This window comes from Ursus americanus, chromosome 7 (assembly GCF_024610735.1).
Source record: "Ursus americanus isolate L20-20 chromosome 7, mUrsAme1.1.p, whole genome shotgun sequence".
NCBI classification, from domain to species: Eukaryota; Metazoa; Chordata; class Mammalia; order Carnivora; family Ursidae; genus Ursus; species Ursus americanus.
Genome location: NC_142133.1, coordinates 7,325,993 through 7,343,265, shown reverse-complemented (window position 1 = coordinate 7,343,265; position 17,273 = coordinate 7,325,993). Strand labels below are relative to the sequence as shown.

At 39.0% G+C, this 17,273-nt stretch overlaps 1 protein-coding gene across 8 annotated transcripts in view; it reads left to right on the top strand.

Moving 5' to 3' along the window:
* TMEM182 (transmembrane protein 182) overlaps window positions 1-17,273 on the top strand; it is a 264,818-nt gene that overhangs the window by 213,857 nt on the left and 33,688 nt on the right. The window lies entirely within an intron of this gene.

Below are 17,273 nucleotides of genomic sequence, written 5' to 3'. Positions count from 1 at the left end.
GCTCAATTTTTAACTTTTTAAGGGACCTCCACACTGTTTTCCAGAGTGGCTGTACCAACTCGCATTCCCACCAACAATGTAGGAGGGATCCCCTCTCTCCACATCCTCTCCAACAATTGTTGTTTCTTGCCTTGTCTATTTTTGCCATTCTAACTAGCGTAAGGTGGTATCTCAGTGTGGTTTTGATTTGAATTTCCTTGATGGCTAATGATTTTGAACATTTTTTCATGTGTCTGTTAGCCATTTGTATGTCTTCATTGGAAAAGTGTCTGTTCATATCTTCTGCCCATTTTTTGATTTGTTTATTTGTTTCTCGTGTATCGAGTTTGAGAAGTTCTTTGTAGATCTTGGATACCAGTCCTTTATCTGTAGTGTCATTTGCAAATATATTCTCCCATTCCATGGGCTGCCTCTTAGTTTTTCTCATAGTCCACAGTCCTAAAACCTTAGGGGTGGGGAAAGAGAGAGGAACTGGAAACTTAACTGATCATCTCACAGGCGTGGGTCACTCTGCCAGGCACTTCACACTTGCTATCTGTTTCAACCCTCACAATAGCTTTGAGAGATAGATATTACTGTCTCCGTGTTAGATGACCCCAGGATTTAAATAAAGTCCAAGCACACAGTGTAGTTATATCTTCAATAAAATGGAGTCAATGTTGTTATTCCCTTCCCTCCAAAGGAATAAACAGGCTCAGATCCATTAAGCATTTTTCCCAAGGTCACAGAGAAAACAAAACAAAACAAAAACAAAAATGGCAAAACCAGAATTTGAACCAGGTATTCCAACTCAAAACCCTTTGCAGGTTCTGCTCTAATATATAGACTTCTGGAATAGATAAGGAAAAGGGGCTGTGCTTTGCTCCCTAAGGTATAATGCTACTTTCTTCCCCTCTTCCTTTTGTTTTGACCTTTCAAAATTGGGAAATATAACACAAATATAGAAAAAAAGAAATAATCACAAGCACATCATGTATTATTAAGCAGTTAATACTGTAAAAGCACCACTCTAGGCTTGATGGAGAACATTTTGGAACTCCAGAAACCTCCATCCCAACCTCAGGCCCATCCGAAGAAAGGGTAGCTTCTCCTTTCTAAATAATCTTCCTCGTTTTCCTTTATAGTTAGTATGTATCTCTAACCACAGTCATTTAACTTTCCTTGCTTTAAGGACATTATATTGATGAATCATACGGAATGTTCTGTTCTGTATCTCACTTCTTTCCGTGAAAAATTTGCTTACGAGATTCGTCCTACTCTTGCATTCATCTGGATGAAAACTCATCCCCGTTTTCCCAGAACTGCCCTTCGCTTTTTTATTTAAATTGATAAACTTTATTCGTAGAGCAGTTTTAGGTTCATAGGAAAAGTGAGTGGAAACTAAAGGTATTTCCTATAACCCTGTTCACACACACTCACACACCTATCAATGCCTTGCACCACAGTGGCACACTTGTTACAGTGGATGAACCTACAGTGGTGTATCACCATCACCCAGAGTCCAGAATTTGCATTAGCGTTCACTTTTGGTGCTTGCACATTCTGTGGATGCGGACAAATGTATAGTGACGTGTATCCACTGTTACGGTATTGCAGAGAGTAGTGTCACTGCCCTAAAAATCCTCTGTGCCCTGCCTGTTCCTCCCTCCCTCTGCCCAACCCCTGGCAAGTTGAGGTATTTTATTGTCTCCATAGTTTTGCCTTTTCCAGAATGTCAGATAATTGAAATCACACAGTATGTAGCCTTTTTGAGTTGGCTTCTTTCACTTAGTAATATGCATTTAAGTTTTCTCTGACTTGATAGCTCATTTCTTTTTAGCACTGAATAATATTCCATTGTCTGTATGTACTACAGATTATTCATTCACTTACTGAAGGACATCTTGGTTGCTTCCAACTTTTGGCAATTATGAATAAAGCTGCTATAAACATTGTGTGCAGGTTTTTGCATGGACATAAGTTCTCAATTCCTTTGGGTAAATACCAAGGACTGTGATTGCTCGATCATATGCTAAGAGTATGTTTAGTTTTGTAAGAAACTGCCAAACTGTCTTCCAAAGTGGCTGAACAAGTTTGCATTCCCACCAGCAATGAATGAGAGTTCCTGTTGCTCCACATCCTCTCTAGCATTTGGTGTTGTCAGAGTTTTGGATTTGGGCCATACTAATAGGTGTGTAGTGGTATCTCATTGTTGTTTTAATTTGCAATTCAATGATGACATATGATGTTGAATGTCTTTTCATATGCTTACTTGCCATCTGTATATCTTCTTTGATGAAGTGTCTGTTCAGGTCTTTTGCCCATTTTTAATTGAGCTGTTCATTTTCTTATTGTTGAGTTTTAAGAGTTCGAAGTACATTTTGGATGAGTCCTTTGCAAATATTTTCTCCCAGTCTGTGGTTTGTCTTCTTATTCTCTTGACATTGGCTTCTACAGAACAGCAGTTTTTAATTTTAATGAGTTTTAGCTTATCTTTTTTTTTTTTTTTTTTTGCTTTTTTGGTTTGCACTTTCGGTATTGAATTAAAAATCATCATCACATCCAAGGTCACCTAAATTTTCTCCCATAAAATCTTCTAGGAATTTTATAGTTTTGCATATTACACAAAGGTCTATGATCCATTTTTGGTTAATTTTTGTGAAAGATGTAAGGTCAGTGTCTAGATTTATTTTTTGCTCCAGTTGTTCCAGTATTATTTGTTGAAAATACTGAGTGTGCTCCATTGTATTACCTTTGCTACTTTGTCTAAGATCAAATCATTATATTTATGTGGGTCAATTTCTGGGCACTTTATTCTTTCTATTGATCTATTACTGTCTATTATTTCCTGAATACCACACTATCTTGATTATAGTAAGTCTGGATTATAGGAAGTCTTGAAATCAGGTAGGGTCATTCCTCCAACTTTGTTTTTCTCCTTCAATAGTGGGCTCACTCTTCTGAGTATTTTGCCTATCCGTATAAACTTTAGAATCAGTTTGTCAGTATGCACAATAACTAGCTGGGATTTTTTATTTTTTAAGATTTTATTTATTTATTTACTTATTTAATTAGATAGAGTGTGAGCAGGGAGGGGGGCAGAAAGAGAGGGAGAGAAAGAATCTCAAGCGGACTCCATGCTCAGTGCAGATCCTGACTTTGGGCTCGATCCCACAACCCTAAGATCTTGACTTGGCTGAAATCAAGTGTCAGATGCCCAACCGACTGAGTCATCCAGGCACCCCCACTTTCTGGGACTTTGATTAGTTTTGCATTGAATCTATAGATAAAGTTAGGTAGAACCAACATCTTGACAATATTGAATCTTCCTATCCAGGAACATGGAATATTTTCCATTTATTTATTTCTTCTTTGATATCTTTCATCAGAATTTTATACTTTTTCATATAGATTTTGTACATTTTATTAGAATTAAACCTACATATTTCACCTTTTAGTGCTAATGCAAATGGTAATATGCATTTATTTCAAATTCCACTTATTCATTGCTAGCATATAGGAGAGCAATTGGCCTCGTATATTAACCTTGTACCCTGTACATTGATATGGTCACTCATTAGTTCCAGGAGCTTTTTTCTCAAATCTTTCAGATTTTCTACATAGATGACTGTGTTGTCTGGGCTCAAAGAGTTTTATTTCTTCCTGCTCAATCAGTAGACATTGTATTTCCTTTTCATGTTTTATTGCATTAGCCAGGACTTCCAGTACAATGTTGAAAAATGGTGGTAAGAAGGGACATCCTTGAGTTGTCCTTGATCTTGGTGGAAAAGCTTCTAGTTTCTTATCATTAAGTTTGTATTAACTGTAGGGTTTTTGTGTGGAGGAAATTCCCTCTGTTCCTAGTTTGCTGAGAGTTTTTATCATGAATGGATGCTGGGTTTTGTCAAATACTTTTATTGCATCTTTGGATACCATCATGTGATCTTTCTCCTTTAGCCTGTTGATGTGACAGACTACAGTCATTGAGCCAGCTCTGCATTACTTGGCTAAATTCCACCTGGTCATGGTGTATGATTCTTTTTATTCATTGGTGGATTTGATTTGCTAATATTTTGTTGAGGAATTTGACAACTATGCTTATGAGAGAAACTGGTCTATAGTTTTCTTGTGCTGTGTTTTTCTGGTTTTGATATTAGCATAATGCTGGTCTCATAGAGTGACTTAGGAAGTTTCTCTTTAATTCTGTTTTCTGCAAGAGAATTAATGTAATTTCTTCCTTAAATGTTTGGCAGAATTCACAAGTGAATCCATCTAGGTCTGAATGCTTTCTGTTTGGGAAGGTTATGAATTATTGGCTATATTTCATAGATATAGACCTATTCCAATGGTTTATTTCTTCTTGTTTCTTCTTGTATGTGTTTTGGAAGATTGTGTCTTTCGAGGAATTAGTCCATTTTGTCAGGTTATCAAATTGTGGGCATAAAGTTATTCATAATATTCCTTGTTTACCCTTTTAATGTCCATGGGACATGTGATAATGTCCCCTCTTTCATTTCTAGTATTAGTAATTTGCATCTTCTTTCTTTTTTCCTAGTTAGCCTGGGTAGAGACATTGATTTTATTAATCTTTTCAAAGAATCAGCTTTTTATTTTGTTGATTCCCTGTTTTAAATTTCATTGGTTTCTGCCCCAATTTTTATTATTTCATTTTTTCTCTACTTCAGATTTTATTTATTAATTTATTCTAAACATTTTATTTATTTATTGGAGAAAGAGGGACAGAGATAGCGAGAGAGAGCAGGAGCAGGGAGGAGAGGGAGAAGTCGTCTCCCCGCTGAGCAGGGACCCTGAGGTGGGGCTTGATCCCAGGACCCTGGATTGTGACCTGAGCCTAAGGCAGATGCTTAACCAACTGGGCCACCCAGGAACCCCTCTGCTACTTTCGATTTAATTTTTTTTTTCTAGTTTCCTGAGATGGAAGCTTAGATTACTGATTTTAGATCTTCTTCTTAGATTACTGATTTTAGATCTTCCTCTTTTCTAATATATGCACTCAATGCTATAAATTTTCCTCTATACGCTACGTTTGTTGCATCCCACACATTCTGATAGCATGTATTTTCATTTTCACTTAGTTCAAAATAATTTGAAATATCTCTTGAGATTTTGTTTTGACCCATGAGTTATATAGAACTCTATTATTTAATCTTCAAGTATTTGGGGGTTTTCCAGCTACCTTTCTGTTACTGATTTTTAGTTTGATTCCATTGTGGCCTGAGATCTGATGTTGTATGATTTCTAGTCTTTGAAGATGTGTTTTATGGCCCAGAATGTGGTCTATCTTGGTGAATGTTTCATATAAGCTTAGAATGCATATTCTGCTCTTGTTGGATGACATAATATATAGCTGTCAATTAATTCTAATTGATGATGTTTTTGAGTTCAGTGACATTCTTACTGATATTCTGCCTGCTGGATCTGTCAATTTCGATAGGGAGTGGTTAATTTCTCCAAGTATAATACTGGATTTATCTATTTCTACTTGAAGTTCTTTTTAGTTTTTCAATTTTTCTTTCCAGTTTTTGTCTCATGTATTAAATGTTCTGTTGTTAGGCAAATACACATTAAAGAAGGTTATATCTTCATATATATATATATATATATATATATATATATATATATGAATATATATATAATAACTTTCCTTGTTCTGAAAACTGCTCTGTCTGAAATTAATAGCCACCCCTGCTTTCTTTTGATTAGTGTTAGCATGGTATATCTTTCTCCATGCCTTTACTTTTAGTCAATATGCTTCTTTATATTTAAAGTGGGTTTCTTGTAGACAATATAAATTTGGATCCTATTTTTTGATCCACTTGGACAGTCTCTGTTTTTCAATTAGTGTATTTACTCAAAGTGAATATTGTTATAATTGGAATAATATCAACCACAGTTATCACTGTTTTCTACTAGTTACCCTTGTTCTTATTCCTACTTCTATCTTCCATACTTTTCCTGCTTTTTGTGGTTTTAATTAAGCATTATGTATGATTCCATTTTCTTTGCTTTCTTAGAATATTGATTGTACTTTTTTTTCCAAACTATTTTTAATGGTTGCCCTAGAGTTTGCAGTTACATTTATGACCAATCCAAGTCCACTTTCCAAAAAACTGTATACTATTTCATGGTAGTGCAAATACCTTATGATAACAAAATATTCCAAATTATTCTTTCCTTTCCTTTGTATTGTTGCTGTCATTCATTTCACTTATACATAATCATACATAAGCATATATGTATACTTTTGTATGTGTGTATATATATATACATATATATGCAAAGATAATTGAATACATTTTTGCTATTATTATTTCTTTAAATATTTATTTATTTATTTTAGATAGAGAGAGAGAGAGAGCAGGAGAGAGGAGAGGTTGGAGAGGGAGAGGGAGAGAGAGAATCTCCAGTAGACTCCCCACTGAGTGTGGAGCCGCATGTGGGGCTTGATCTCACAACACTGAGCTCATGACCTGAGCTGAAATCAAGAGTTGGACACTTAACCGACTGAGCCACCCAGGTGCCCTGCTATTATTATTTTGAACAAACTGTTATTTTTATATCAATTAAGAAAAATAAAAGTTTGTATTTTATCTTGACTTATTCATCATCTGATGACCGTTCTTTCTTTATGTAGAACCAAGTTCTTTCCTTAATTATTTTTCTATTCTCTGAAGAATTTCTAGTACCATATTTTGCAAGACAGGTCTACTGGCAACAAATTTTCTCAATTTTTGATTGTTTGTTGAAAGTCTTTATTTTTCCTTCACTTTGAAGGATAATTTCTCAGGGTGCAGGATTTTGGGTTGTTGGTTTTCTTCTCTCAATACTTCGTTTCATGCTACTCTTTATTTAGTTGAATGATTTCTGAGAGGAAGTCAGGTTTAATTCTTATCTTTGTTCCTCTATACATAATGCATTTTATTCCACTGGCTTCAGCCAAGATTTTTTTTTTCATCTTTAATTTTTTGAAGTTTGAATATGATATACTTAGGTATAATTTTCTTAAAAATTTATCCTGCTTGGTGTTCTCTGAACTTCCTAGATCTGTGATTTTGTGTCTGAAATTAATTTGGGGAAATTCTCAGTCATCATTTCTTTAAATATTGATTCTACAATTGATCCTTATCAATGTAGGAACTAGGGGCACTGATTCCCCCTCCCCATGCAGTTGAAAATGTACGTATAATTTTTGACTTCCCAAAAACTTAACTCCCAATAGCCTCCTGTTGACTAGAGGCCTTACTGACAACATAAACCAGCAATTAACACATAGTTTGTATGTTATATGTATTGCATGCTGTATTCCTACAATAAAGTTATCTAGAGAAAACAAAATCATAAGGAAGAGAAATACAATTCCAGTACTGTACTTATCCAAACAATTTTTTCCTGGAAGTGGGTCCACACAGTTCAAACCCATGTTGTTTAGCGGTCAACGGTATTCTTTTCTTTCTTCCCTTTCTGGTATTCCTATTACGCATATGTTATACCCTTTGTAGTTGTCCTGGTATTCTTGGATATTCTGTTCTTCTTCTTTTTTCTTTTTTAATTTCAATCCTTTTTTGTCTTTCATTTTCTATTCTGGAAGTTTCTATTATTGTATCCTCAAGTGAAAAGACTCTTTGTTCAGGTATGTCTACTTTACTTATGAGCCAGCCCATCCAAGGTAGTCTTTATTCTGTTACAGTGTTCTGTTTTTATCTCTAGCTTATCCTTTTCATTCCTTCTTAGAATTTCCATCTCTCTTACATTATCCACCTGTTCTTATGTGTTTTCTAGTTTTCGTTTCTTTTTCTTTCTTTTTTTTTTCTTATTAAAGCCCTTAATGTATTAATAATAGTTTTTAAAAATCCTTGTTTGGTAGTTCCAAGATTCCTGCCATATCTCAATCTGGTTTTGATGTTTGTTCCATTTCTTCAAACTGTGTTTTTTGCCTTTTGGTACATCTTATGATTTTTGGTTGAAATGTGGACACAATGTATTAGGTAGAAGGAAATATAGTGAATAGGCCTTATTCGTGTGGCGGTAAGGTGGGGGGGTGAGGCACACACTCCTTCAGTTAGGCTCAGTCTTGAAATGAGCATGCATCTCTGGGCTGTGACTGTCACAGGAGCTTCTCCTTTTCTTCCATTCCCAACTCCATTAGGTGGGACAGGATGGCTAGAAGAGGTTGGAGTTGGGTGTTTCCCTTCCCTCATGTGGAAGGTTACCACCAGCTAGCATTGGGTTATTTTCCTTTCCTCAGGTCATTTAGGCTCTGATAAAACCCCAGCATGTCAAGTTTCTTCTGAGGTCAAGCCAGGTTCCTTTCCTCCTCCCCTGCAAGAAGCATGAGGGGATTTCTCTCTGATATTCACCATGAGGATCTTATAGAATTCCCAGAGAGAAAACTCACAAAAACTGGGTCCCCCAGAATTTTTACCTCTCAGAAGTCTCTGGGCCACCCTGGGCCTCCATAGACCTCTCTTCCTGGATGTCAAGAATTGTGGAGACAGGGCCTTGTGAAGGCATTCACCCACTGACCTCTTGTGGCCTGCCATCTACCCCAAAAGCCCTGATAAAAATAGAGACTTAGGATTTAGAAAGAAGTTGTACAGACATTGTCTGTCAAACCTGATCATTCAAGGTTTCTGAAGGTTCTTTGCCCCTGAGGTGCTGTGATGACAATCCCTGGTCTATGGAGTGGAATTTCCCCCTCCTGTTTGACTCTTACTTTCCCTGAGCAGACTGACTTCTTCTTCTGTTTGTTTTTGTCCTTTCTGACTAATTGACCAACTAACAATGTCCCAAGCTTCTGCTGAGCCACGCCTGCTTTCTCTAGTTCTTCATCTTTGATCCCAGGCTGGCAAGGAGATGTTGAGCCTCCATGACTCCCATTGCTTGAAAATTTGGTACTCCTTCACAAATATTGAGCTCTGCCTCGGTGACTCAGGAAAGGATCATGCTTCTCAGCCTTCCCAGAAGGTAGCACATGGACAAAGGCAGCTGTCCAGAGACCCTTACAGAGGGTTGAGTCATTTTCAGAGCCACGTGGCTTATGAATCCTCTACAGAGATCGGCACGGAAGCACATTGGCACGCCATGTTCTTAGAAGAACTAAGGGGTGAGCAGAATCCTGGGACTTCCAAGGAAAGAAACAACTCCCTCCACTGTTCCCAGATATCCAAATTCAAATGCTGTTTATGATTTTATAATGGTATATACAATCACACAACAGAAAAGCGCCAGAAAGGGCTTCTGGCTAAGATAGACACCCGAAAAGTGAGGCATTTGTTTGAAAAACTTCAGGCTCTTTTCCCCAAAATCCTTTCCTATGCTTAATATCCAGAGAGTTGAAAGAAAAAAAAAAAAGTACAGGTTTTATCAATTGTTCGAGAGCTCTGGGTAGCCTGCTATAGTTGCCGCCTACAGTCTCAGCCTGAGACGGTGACACTAGTCCATGAACTGTCTTGTCTCCCGGGGAGAGTTTTGCTCACTGCTCTGAAGATGAGGCTTCAGGGTCATCCCAGGCCACTCTGTAGCTTGGAGCGGAGGTCTACACACAGTGGATTTGGCTGTCTCACTGTAGCACCAGCTGGTTGTCTCTGGTAGGAAAGAATTGAGAGAGTATTTTACACCATGGAAATTGTCTTCCAGGCCCAGATGGACCGTCGCTGTTCTAGCTTTGACAGGCCAGGATAGATATATTCAGAAAGCCTTCCAGCTATTTAGTTACTCTTCCAAAACACTGTCAGCACCCATGCTAGGATGCAGGGAGTGGGAAGGAAGTCTAAGTAGGGAAGTAAGCCTAGTTAGTATATATTTGCATAATTATCCTGCAGTGAATGGATGTGTGACTGGCGTCAGGGCGGCGGTCGCCGGTGGACACTGGAAACCGGGAAGGAGTTGAGCCCCCCCTGGGGGAGCACCTGGGACCCCTTCACACAAACTCCTGTGCATTTTAAGTGTCAGGTTAAAAAAAGCAGAACTCCTCGAAGTCGGCTCACCTGGGAGCTAAAGAGAGAAGTTTGGGCCCCAGGCCCTTGGATATACTTTCCTGTTCTCTCAAGGCCAGGGGTCAGCCTGTGGCCACCTCTGCCTGCAGCCTGTCTTGGAGGTGAGGAAGAAGGACTGGGAAGGGCAGCAAGATCTCCCTGGTCACTGGGGAGCAAAGATGCTGTGCAAAAGCAAGTCTTTTATAAAAAAGATTATAGAGATACTACAGAATTCATGGCAACAGCACCCTGAATTTAAATATAGCTCTGTGACTGTTAGCAAAATGATGTGGTTATGAGCTGACTATTAATATAGCTGTTTGCCTGAGACAGACAGAAGGGGGGCTGAGGGGGGAGGGGGTGGGGTAGAGAGGGGTGGAGGAGGGAGAGAGAGTCACCTGAGCTATGAAAAGCTCATTTAATTTTAGGCTAAATATGACCTTTTTATGACTAACCTTCACTTTTTTTTTTTTTTTTTTGCTTTGAAACTTCTTAAATTAGAGCTTCCCCCAATTTTTAAATTGATCAGTCAGGGAGAGTAAGGGAAGTCAAGTCAGAAAGTGGTGGCCCTGGTTTACTCTTCAATCCTTGTTTACCCTACAAAACAGTTTCTCAGGTTGCAGAAGTTCCTAAAATGTCGAATATTTCCTCCATTCATGTGATTGTTATTTTTAAATGAAATTTATTCAAGCTCCTTCGACCCACACATTTGAAAGAAAGGCAGTGCGATTCTTGATGTGGAATTTAGTTGTGATGCTTTTCTATAAGAAACCCTGGAGTGTTTTTTCCTATTCTCTATCTATCTATCATCTATCTATCTATCTATCTATCTATCTATCTATCTATCTATCTTTCTATCTACCTACCTATTACCTCTATCATCTATCCATCTATTTATTGTTTTGTTTTGGATCAGTCTCTAAACACATAGAACCAGACTCTGGTGTCACAATAATCTATACTTTAAAAATCACTTGTAAAGTAGTTTTACTGCTTTACCATTTTTCATTCAGCACATTAAACAAGCCACTGCTCTCTTTAGGTGGGAATTACTAATTGTGTTTTGAGGACCAGTAAGTAATCACTGGGCTGTTCATTGCCTTACATAACTCTATTAATGACCCTGTGATGGCTGATTATGAATAAGCTTGAAATAAACTTCCTTAAAAGAACAGCTCTGGAAGGGAACAGGCTCTCTCAGGTAAGGCAGCTGACTTATGCTCCGTGTAGTAAATGACTCTGTGTTTTAAGTGAAACACCAGACTGTTGGCTATTAGCCAGTTTCATGTAAATAGGAAAAAAAAAATGCTCTTCTCCTGTGGCAGTATTTCCATCACTTCTTTTATTTAATGGTCCAACAGGGTCTATATTTTGCCCAAGATATTCATTAGAGGGGAAAGGAAACTACAAATATTATATTTTCCACTGGAACCAAAATTAGGCAACTTAATTGGGCTGGCTTTGAAGAACCACAACTGCCCCGAATTTTCTTTTTTTGTTTTAAGTCAACATTGCTCTGACTAATACAGATGAAGTCAGAGAGTTCATGAAGAAAAATAAACGTTTCCTCTAAATAATCAATCCAAAATGAAGTCTTCCCTTGTCATTACAGTTATGAATCACAAGGATAAGTTTTCGGCTAGCTGTTTGAGTCAATTGAAATCATTTCCCTCATTCTAATCAGCCTACATATATGGAGCATTCACTTGGGGGGGGGTGTAGTGAGCAGAGAAGGCTGTCTGTGTCTGAGCACTGCCTCCAAGGGCGGGGGTGAGCCTTCAGGGTTGAACACGACCGCTCCTTGCAGGAGTTTAGATTTCTTAAGACATTTCTGTGGTTAGTTTCCCCTCAAATCCTTCCCTTGAAATTTAATGTATCACCTGGAATGGAAGTTCTGAATGTATGAATTTCTGAAAGAGATACATTTCTGAAATTCCTGAAAGTATAAATTTCCAGTAGACTATTTGCTTATTCTAGTATTGAAACACGTTGGGCTAATGGATTTTCACTATCCACATGAAATTTAATATGAATTACACTACGTGCTATAGTGAGAAAGGTCCAGAAGGCTCTGCTCATTCCCATAAAACACTCATGTGAACTGTATATACAGTTGACCCCCAACACGGGGTGGGGGGTTTAGGGGTGCCGACCCCCATATGGTCAAACTTAACTACTAATAGCTTACTATCGACAGGAAGCCCACTAGTCAATTGGCACATTATTTTGTATGTCGTACATATTATATACTGAACTCTTAGTATAAAATAAGCTAGAGGAAGGAAAATGGTATTAAGAAAGTATAAGGAAAAGAAAATACATTTTAGTGCTGTGCTGTGTTTATTGAAAAAATTGTGTGTATGAGTGGACCCGAGCAGTTCAAACTTGTATTGTTCAAGGGCACCTGTATTTGTGTGTGAGACAGACGTACGTTTGTGCTAGGTCTCGTTGGTCATTTACTGGTATCCTCTACAGAAAACACCATAATTTACGTGTTTTTTTTCTTTTTTTAAAGATTTATTTATTTATTTGAGAGAGAGAGAGACAATACGTGTAGTAGGGGCAGAAGGAGAGGGAGAGGGGATCTCAAGCCGACTCCCCGCTGAACCCCATTCGGGGCTCCATCTCAGGACCCTGAGTTCACAACCTGCTGAAACCAAGAGTCAGAGGTTTAACCGACTGCACCACCCGGGTGCCCCCACCATAATTTATGTTTAAAAAAATACTACCCACTGAAAAAGCTGCTCAGTATTGGCAGATGCTTCTTCTCTAATCCTGGAGCTGTAGTATTATTTTTTTCATGCCCCTTTTCTTCCTTCATGCAATCAAGGATATTTGGACTTCCAGTTCATTGAAATGATTGGACATGCGCTTCATGATGGTCATGTTTCCTACAAAATATTTTGCAGATGAACATGTCAAAAAAATGTATGTTTGAGCAAAGCCCTCCCTGTATTTGGTTTTGACTTAAGTTCCAGTTACGCTAATTACCGAGGCAGAACTGGGATTTCCTTTTCTCATTATTAAAGCATACAACTCCAATCATAATGGGCTACATTATCCTGCCACAAAGACACTGATTCTCAATTGCTTAATGCCTTGGTCAGAGCTTATTAGCCTCTTGCAAGTGGCTCCTGGGCGGGCGGAGGCTGCAGGGAGGGAGAGGTTGCCAGAGGGCTTGACCTGCATCCCCAAACGAGGGAATGAATGATGTCATTCCAAGTGTTCACAAAAAGAAAGGAAGAAAGAAGAAAAGAAGAAAGAAAGAAAGAAAGAAAGAAAGAAAGAAAGAAAGAAAGAAAGAGGGAAAGAAAGGGACAAAGCAAAGAAGAATCACATTATTATCGCAATGTTCCCAAACACCAGAGTCTCATTATGATAATGCAGTTTTTCTCCATCTGCATTTAAAATTTCACCTGAAAAACCCTTTACGCTTTCTTCCATTTAAAGTTTAAGTTAAAACAGAATCTGGCCAATGTCCATCAACCTGAAGGAGGCAGGCTGGGAAAATGAGCATTCTCCCCAAGAAAGAGGTGCTGCTGCCTTGCATGTTAAGAGGAAAACAGAGGCAGCAGGATTCCGCCATTTGCAGGAAACTGGTCTTCCTGATTCCTGTCGGGCAGTTCTACAGATATTTATCAGGAGCCTTAGGTGTCAGGCTCCCTTCTAGACGCTGGGGAAATAGCCAGAGCGTTTGTGAAATGGATGGAGTCCCTGGTGCCAGGAGTGTGTTGGGGGCCGACTTGCACCTGGTTCCCTCTCTTTCCACGCCTTTGTCCCATCCCATTGGGAGTTTGAAACCAGCCATGGTGGGTGGGTTTCCACCACCCAAATGGGCAAGTGCTGGGAGTCAGATTTTCTTCCTTCCATTCGGAGAGCTGGTTGTTAAGCACTTTCAACACACCATTGTCTATATTCTCCTGGAAGCCAGAGGGGAGACAAAGAATGAACGATGAGTGTGTGGTTGAGTCAGGTGGCAATTATACTATGAAGATGAACAAAACATGGCGGGGGATAGATGGAGTGATGGATTGGAATGTCTGAATTATTGTACCTTCTGCCTGTTTGGGGCATGAGTAGATAACATTTAAGGCAATATGGTTTGCCTGGAAAGGCCCTGGAGCAGGGGAGACAGGAGGCCCGGGTGCTTGCCCCTGTCATGCTGTGATTTTTCTGCAAGTCACTTAACATTTCTGAACCACCGTTTTCTCGTTTATGACGTAACTGGATTGAATCAGATGCTCCCCAAGATTGATTGCTCTCTGCTCTGGGATTCTCTTCTGATTTTTTAAGCTGAAGGACTATGGAATTTCTCTAGCTAAGCCAAAAAATTTCTATAGCGACAGAAACAAATATATCAAGAAATAATATTTAGAAAAAAAATAATAATCATTACCAGATTCACTGCAGGCCTTTAGATATCTAATGGTATTTATGAAAGAACAGGGTCTTGGGAATCAAGAGGAATCAGGTGCAATTTCTTTGTGACCCAGATTATGGAGAAAAAAGGGGCAGAGACTTTGTGCAAGTGTTATCTAGAATACTTTTGCAGAAGAAAGGCCTGTGTGTGTGTTTATAGCAGAGAAATGAATCCCCTTCAAAAAAAAATTTTTTTTAACATAATTAATGCCCTAGTGATGAATAAAGCAGGATCCCAGGATGCTACAAAGTTTCCTTGTGGCCAAATTGTCCTGCGGCTCCTGTTGCCCTTCTGCCTTGGCCGGACCAGCAGAGGAGAGAGACCACAGTGGGAATGGAACATGTCTCCCTTACCATCGACCAGCATCCTGGGGTCTGAAAGGCATCTGCCTCCCGCTCCAGGTGACTGCCACACAGCACGGAAGGTGGCTCTCCTGTCCTGGAGAGACCAGTCTGCAGGAAGGGATATGGTGGAGAGAACCGGGACCCCAGACTTTAAATTCAAGTTCCCTTTTTGCCGTTGACTAGCTGTGACGTATTAGGCAAACCAGTTAAGTCTTTCGAGGCTTGGGTGTTTTCTTTTTTTTGCCTTTTTTTTTCCCTCCCTTTTTTTCATCCACAAAATGAGAAGACTCATTGTCTCCTAGAGCTGCTCTATGGATTAAATGGTGATAAAATATACACTAGTGCTTCGCAAACTCTGTAATTATGAAGTATTATTACCATGACATTTCCCTTAATTAGTAGAATATTCTTTCTTCATAGGGGCTCCCCGTTCTGGCTCTAAATACATTTGATGCCACTTAGATCAAGTTCTAAAAGGCAAGTGTATGGTCAGTTTTCTATGAGAGAGACGTTTTCTCATGGTTACGTAACGGCAGCACCGAGGGTTGTAGAGACAGGGAAGGGAAATCAGATTAGCCGGGCTCAACTTAACACCGAAGGGGTGTTTTTGAGCGTGGAGTAATTAGAGTTTAGATGCTGAGCCACAAGTAAACATATTTCCAATGATGAACATAAGCCCCGTGGATGTCTGGATGTGGTAATTCTTTTCTTTACAACTTTGGAGCGCTCGGCTCACTGAAAAAAATAAATAAATAAAAGGGCGATAAAAAGGAAACATGAATATGAAAACTGCCTTCCTTCCCAACTTGATATATATATATATATATATATTTTTTTTTTTTTTGGTCCAGAAGCTTATTGTAGCTGCACACTGTCCTCTCCAGCATCACTAAAGCTTTTATATGACTTTAAATTTCAAAGCTACAGGTGGCCCACAAGCCCACACTTCAAAGACAGTTTTGATTAAATGAAACAATATTTGTGTAATACAGACCCTGGATCTTTGAACTTTTCCTGTTCAATTCATCCTACAAAGGTTCAATCAGGAGAGATCAGAAGACACTGCGCCCTGAGCCATTTCCATCTGTCACTCAAGTTTGTCTTTTCAAATATCTTTTATATCAATCCAGGAACAACAATTTATTTGGAGGATGTAATAATCATAATTCAAAAGCCACTTTCAAAGAGGCAATGTCCTTTGCTAGCGAGGGTGGTGTAGGCCCACATAAGCTCTATTTGAAGTGAAATTTTAAGCCTTGGCAGCCTCGTGATTCCTCGTCATGTTACAACTTGTCTTACTATTGATAACTTGCACTTAGTGCCAACAAAAAAATGTAGCCCAAGAGACCCAGCGTTTGGTGAGTCTTTGTATCAGTGACTGGAGCAGATTTCACTGCTGAATCTTGTGGTTTTGCCTTCAGTGAAAGAAAAACTGATCCTAACAGTTTTAAACTTGTTAATTCAAGCCATATGTCAGAAACCCAGTCTCCATATGGTGGCATACCACCTTATATTTACAGGGGGCTGCTTTTCAAAACATTATTCTAAAAGCTATATTTGCCCCCAAGTTAATATGTGTCATCCTGTGCCATTGAATACTGTTTTTAAATATTGCAGGCTAGGAAACGGCATGCTGATAGAGCAAAAATATACCGGTTATTAAAAACTAATTACTGACTGTTTTATTGGCAAAAATGTGCTAATCAAGTCCTTGAGTAGGAAGTGTACTGAAAAGGAGGACGCCTTGCCAATCCTGTCTCGGCAAATATGGTAAAAAAAGAAAAGCAGAAACAGAGAAAGGAAAATCGTAACCTTGTTTGTTCTAAATAAGACTTGGATGTGTCGGTGCGAAGCGTCCGCAGCAGAAGTACAGTTACAACCAAAAGACAAAATCCCCTTCTGATCTCAGCTTTGAGGAGGAAGTAGAAATGGGGGGAAGCCTGAACGAGCCTAAAAATCCAGAGCCGAGAAAGTAGCTCCTCCACTCCGTTGCTTTTAAATTGGGGTCTCCAGCCAGCAATCCTACTGACCCGAAATATTAGGAAAGATTCTCCTACTGACTATTGAGTTCATTCTCCCAAACACCTACAAAGAGACTACAGATGGATTAGAGCATAATTATCTACCAACAGCTTTGTTTGCTCTGCAGGGTCCAAGCAAGCATGGTTTTGATTTGAGAGATGAGCTTTTGAACGCAGTTGGCACTGTATAGACAGTCGGTGCGTGTAAAACATATCATTTCTTTCTTTTTCTGGATTAAAAAAAAAAAAAGTGTTTTCCTTGTGTCTGTTTCCTAGTGGGCATTTGTATCTCTGTCTTACTTTGGAGATTTGCAAAGTTCACTGGCAAGATTCTTCTACGCGGAGGACTGCCGGCTCTGCTATACTGCTCTCGCTGCTGGCTTTAATTCGATTTATTCTACACTGAGTCACTTCTTCTCTTTTTGTGTGTATTTCACACATTTCTCCCCTGTTCCTTCATATCCTCTCTCCCGTGGAACTCCTTACCTTCCTAGATCCTTCTTTTCCTCCCTCC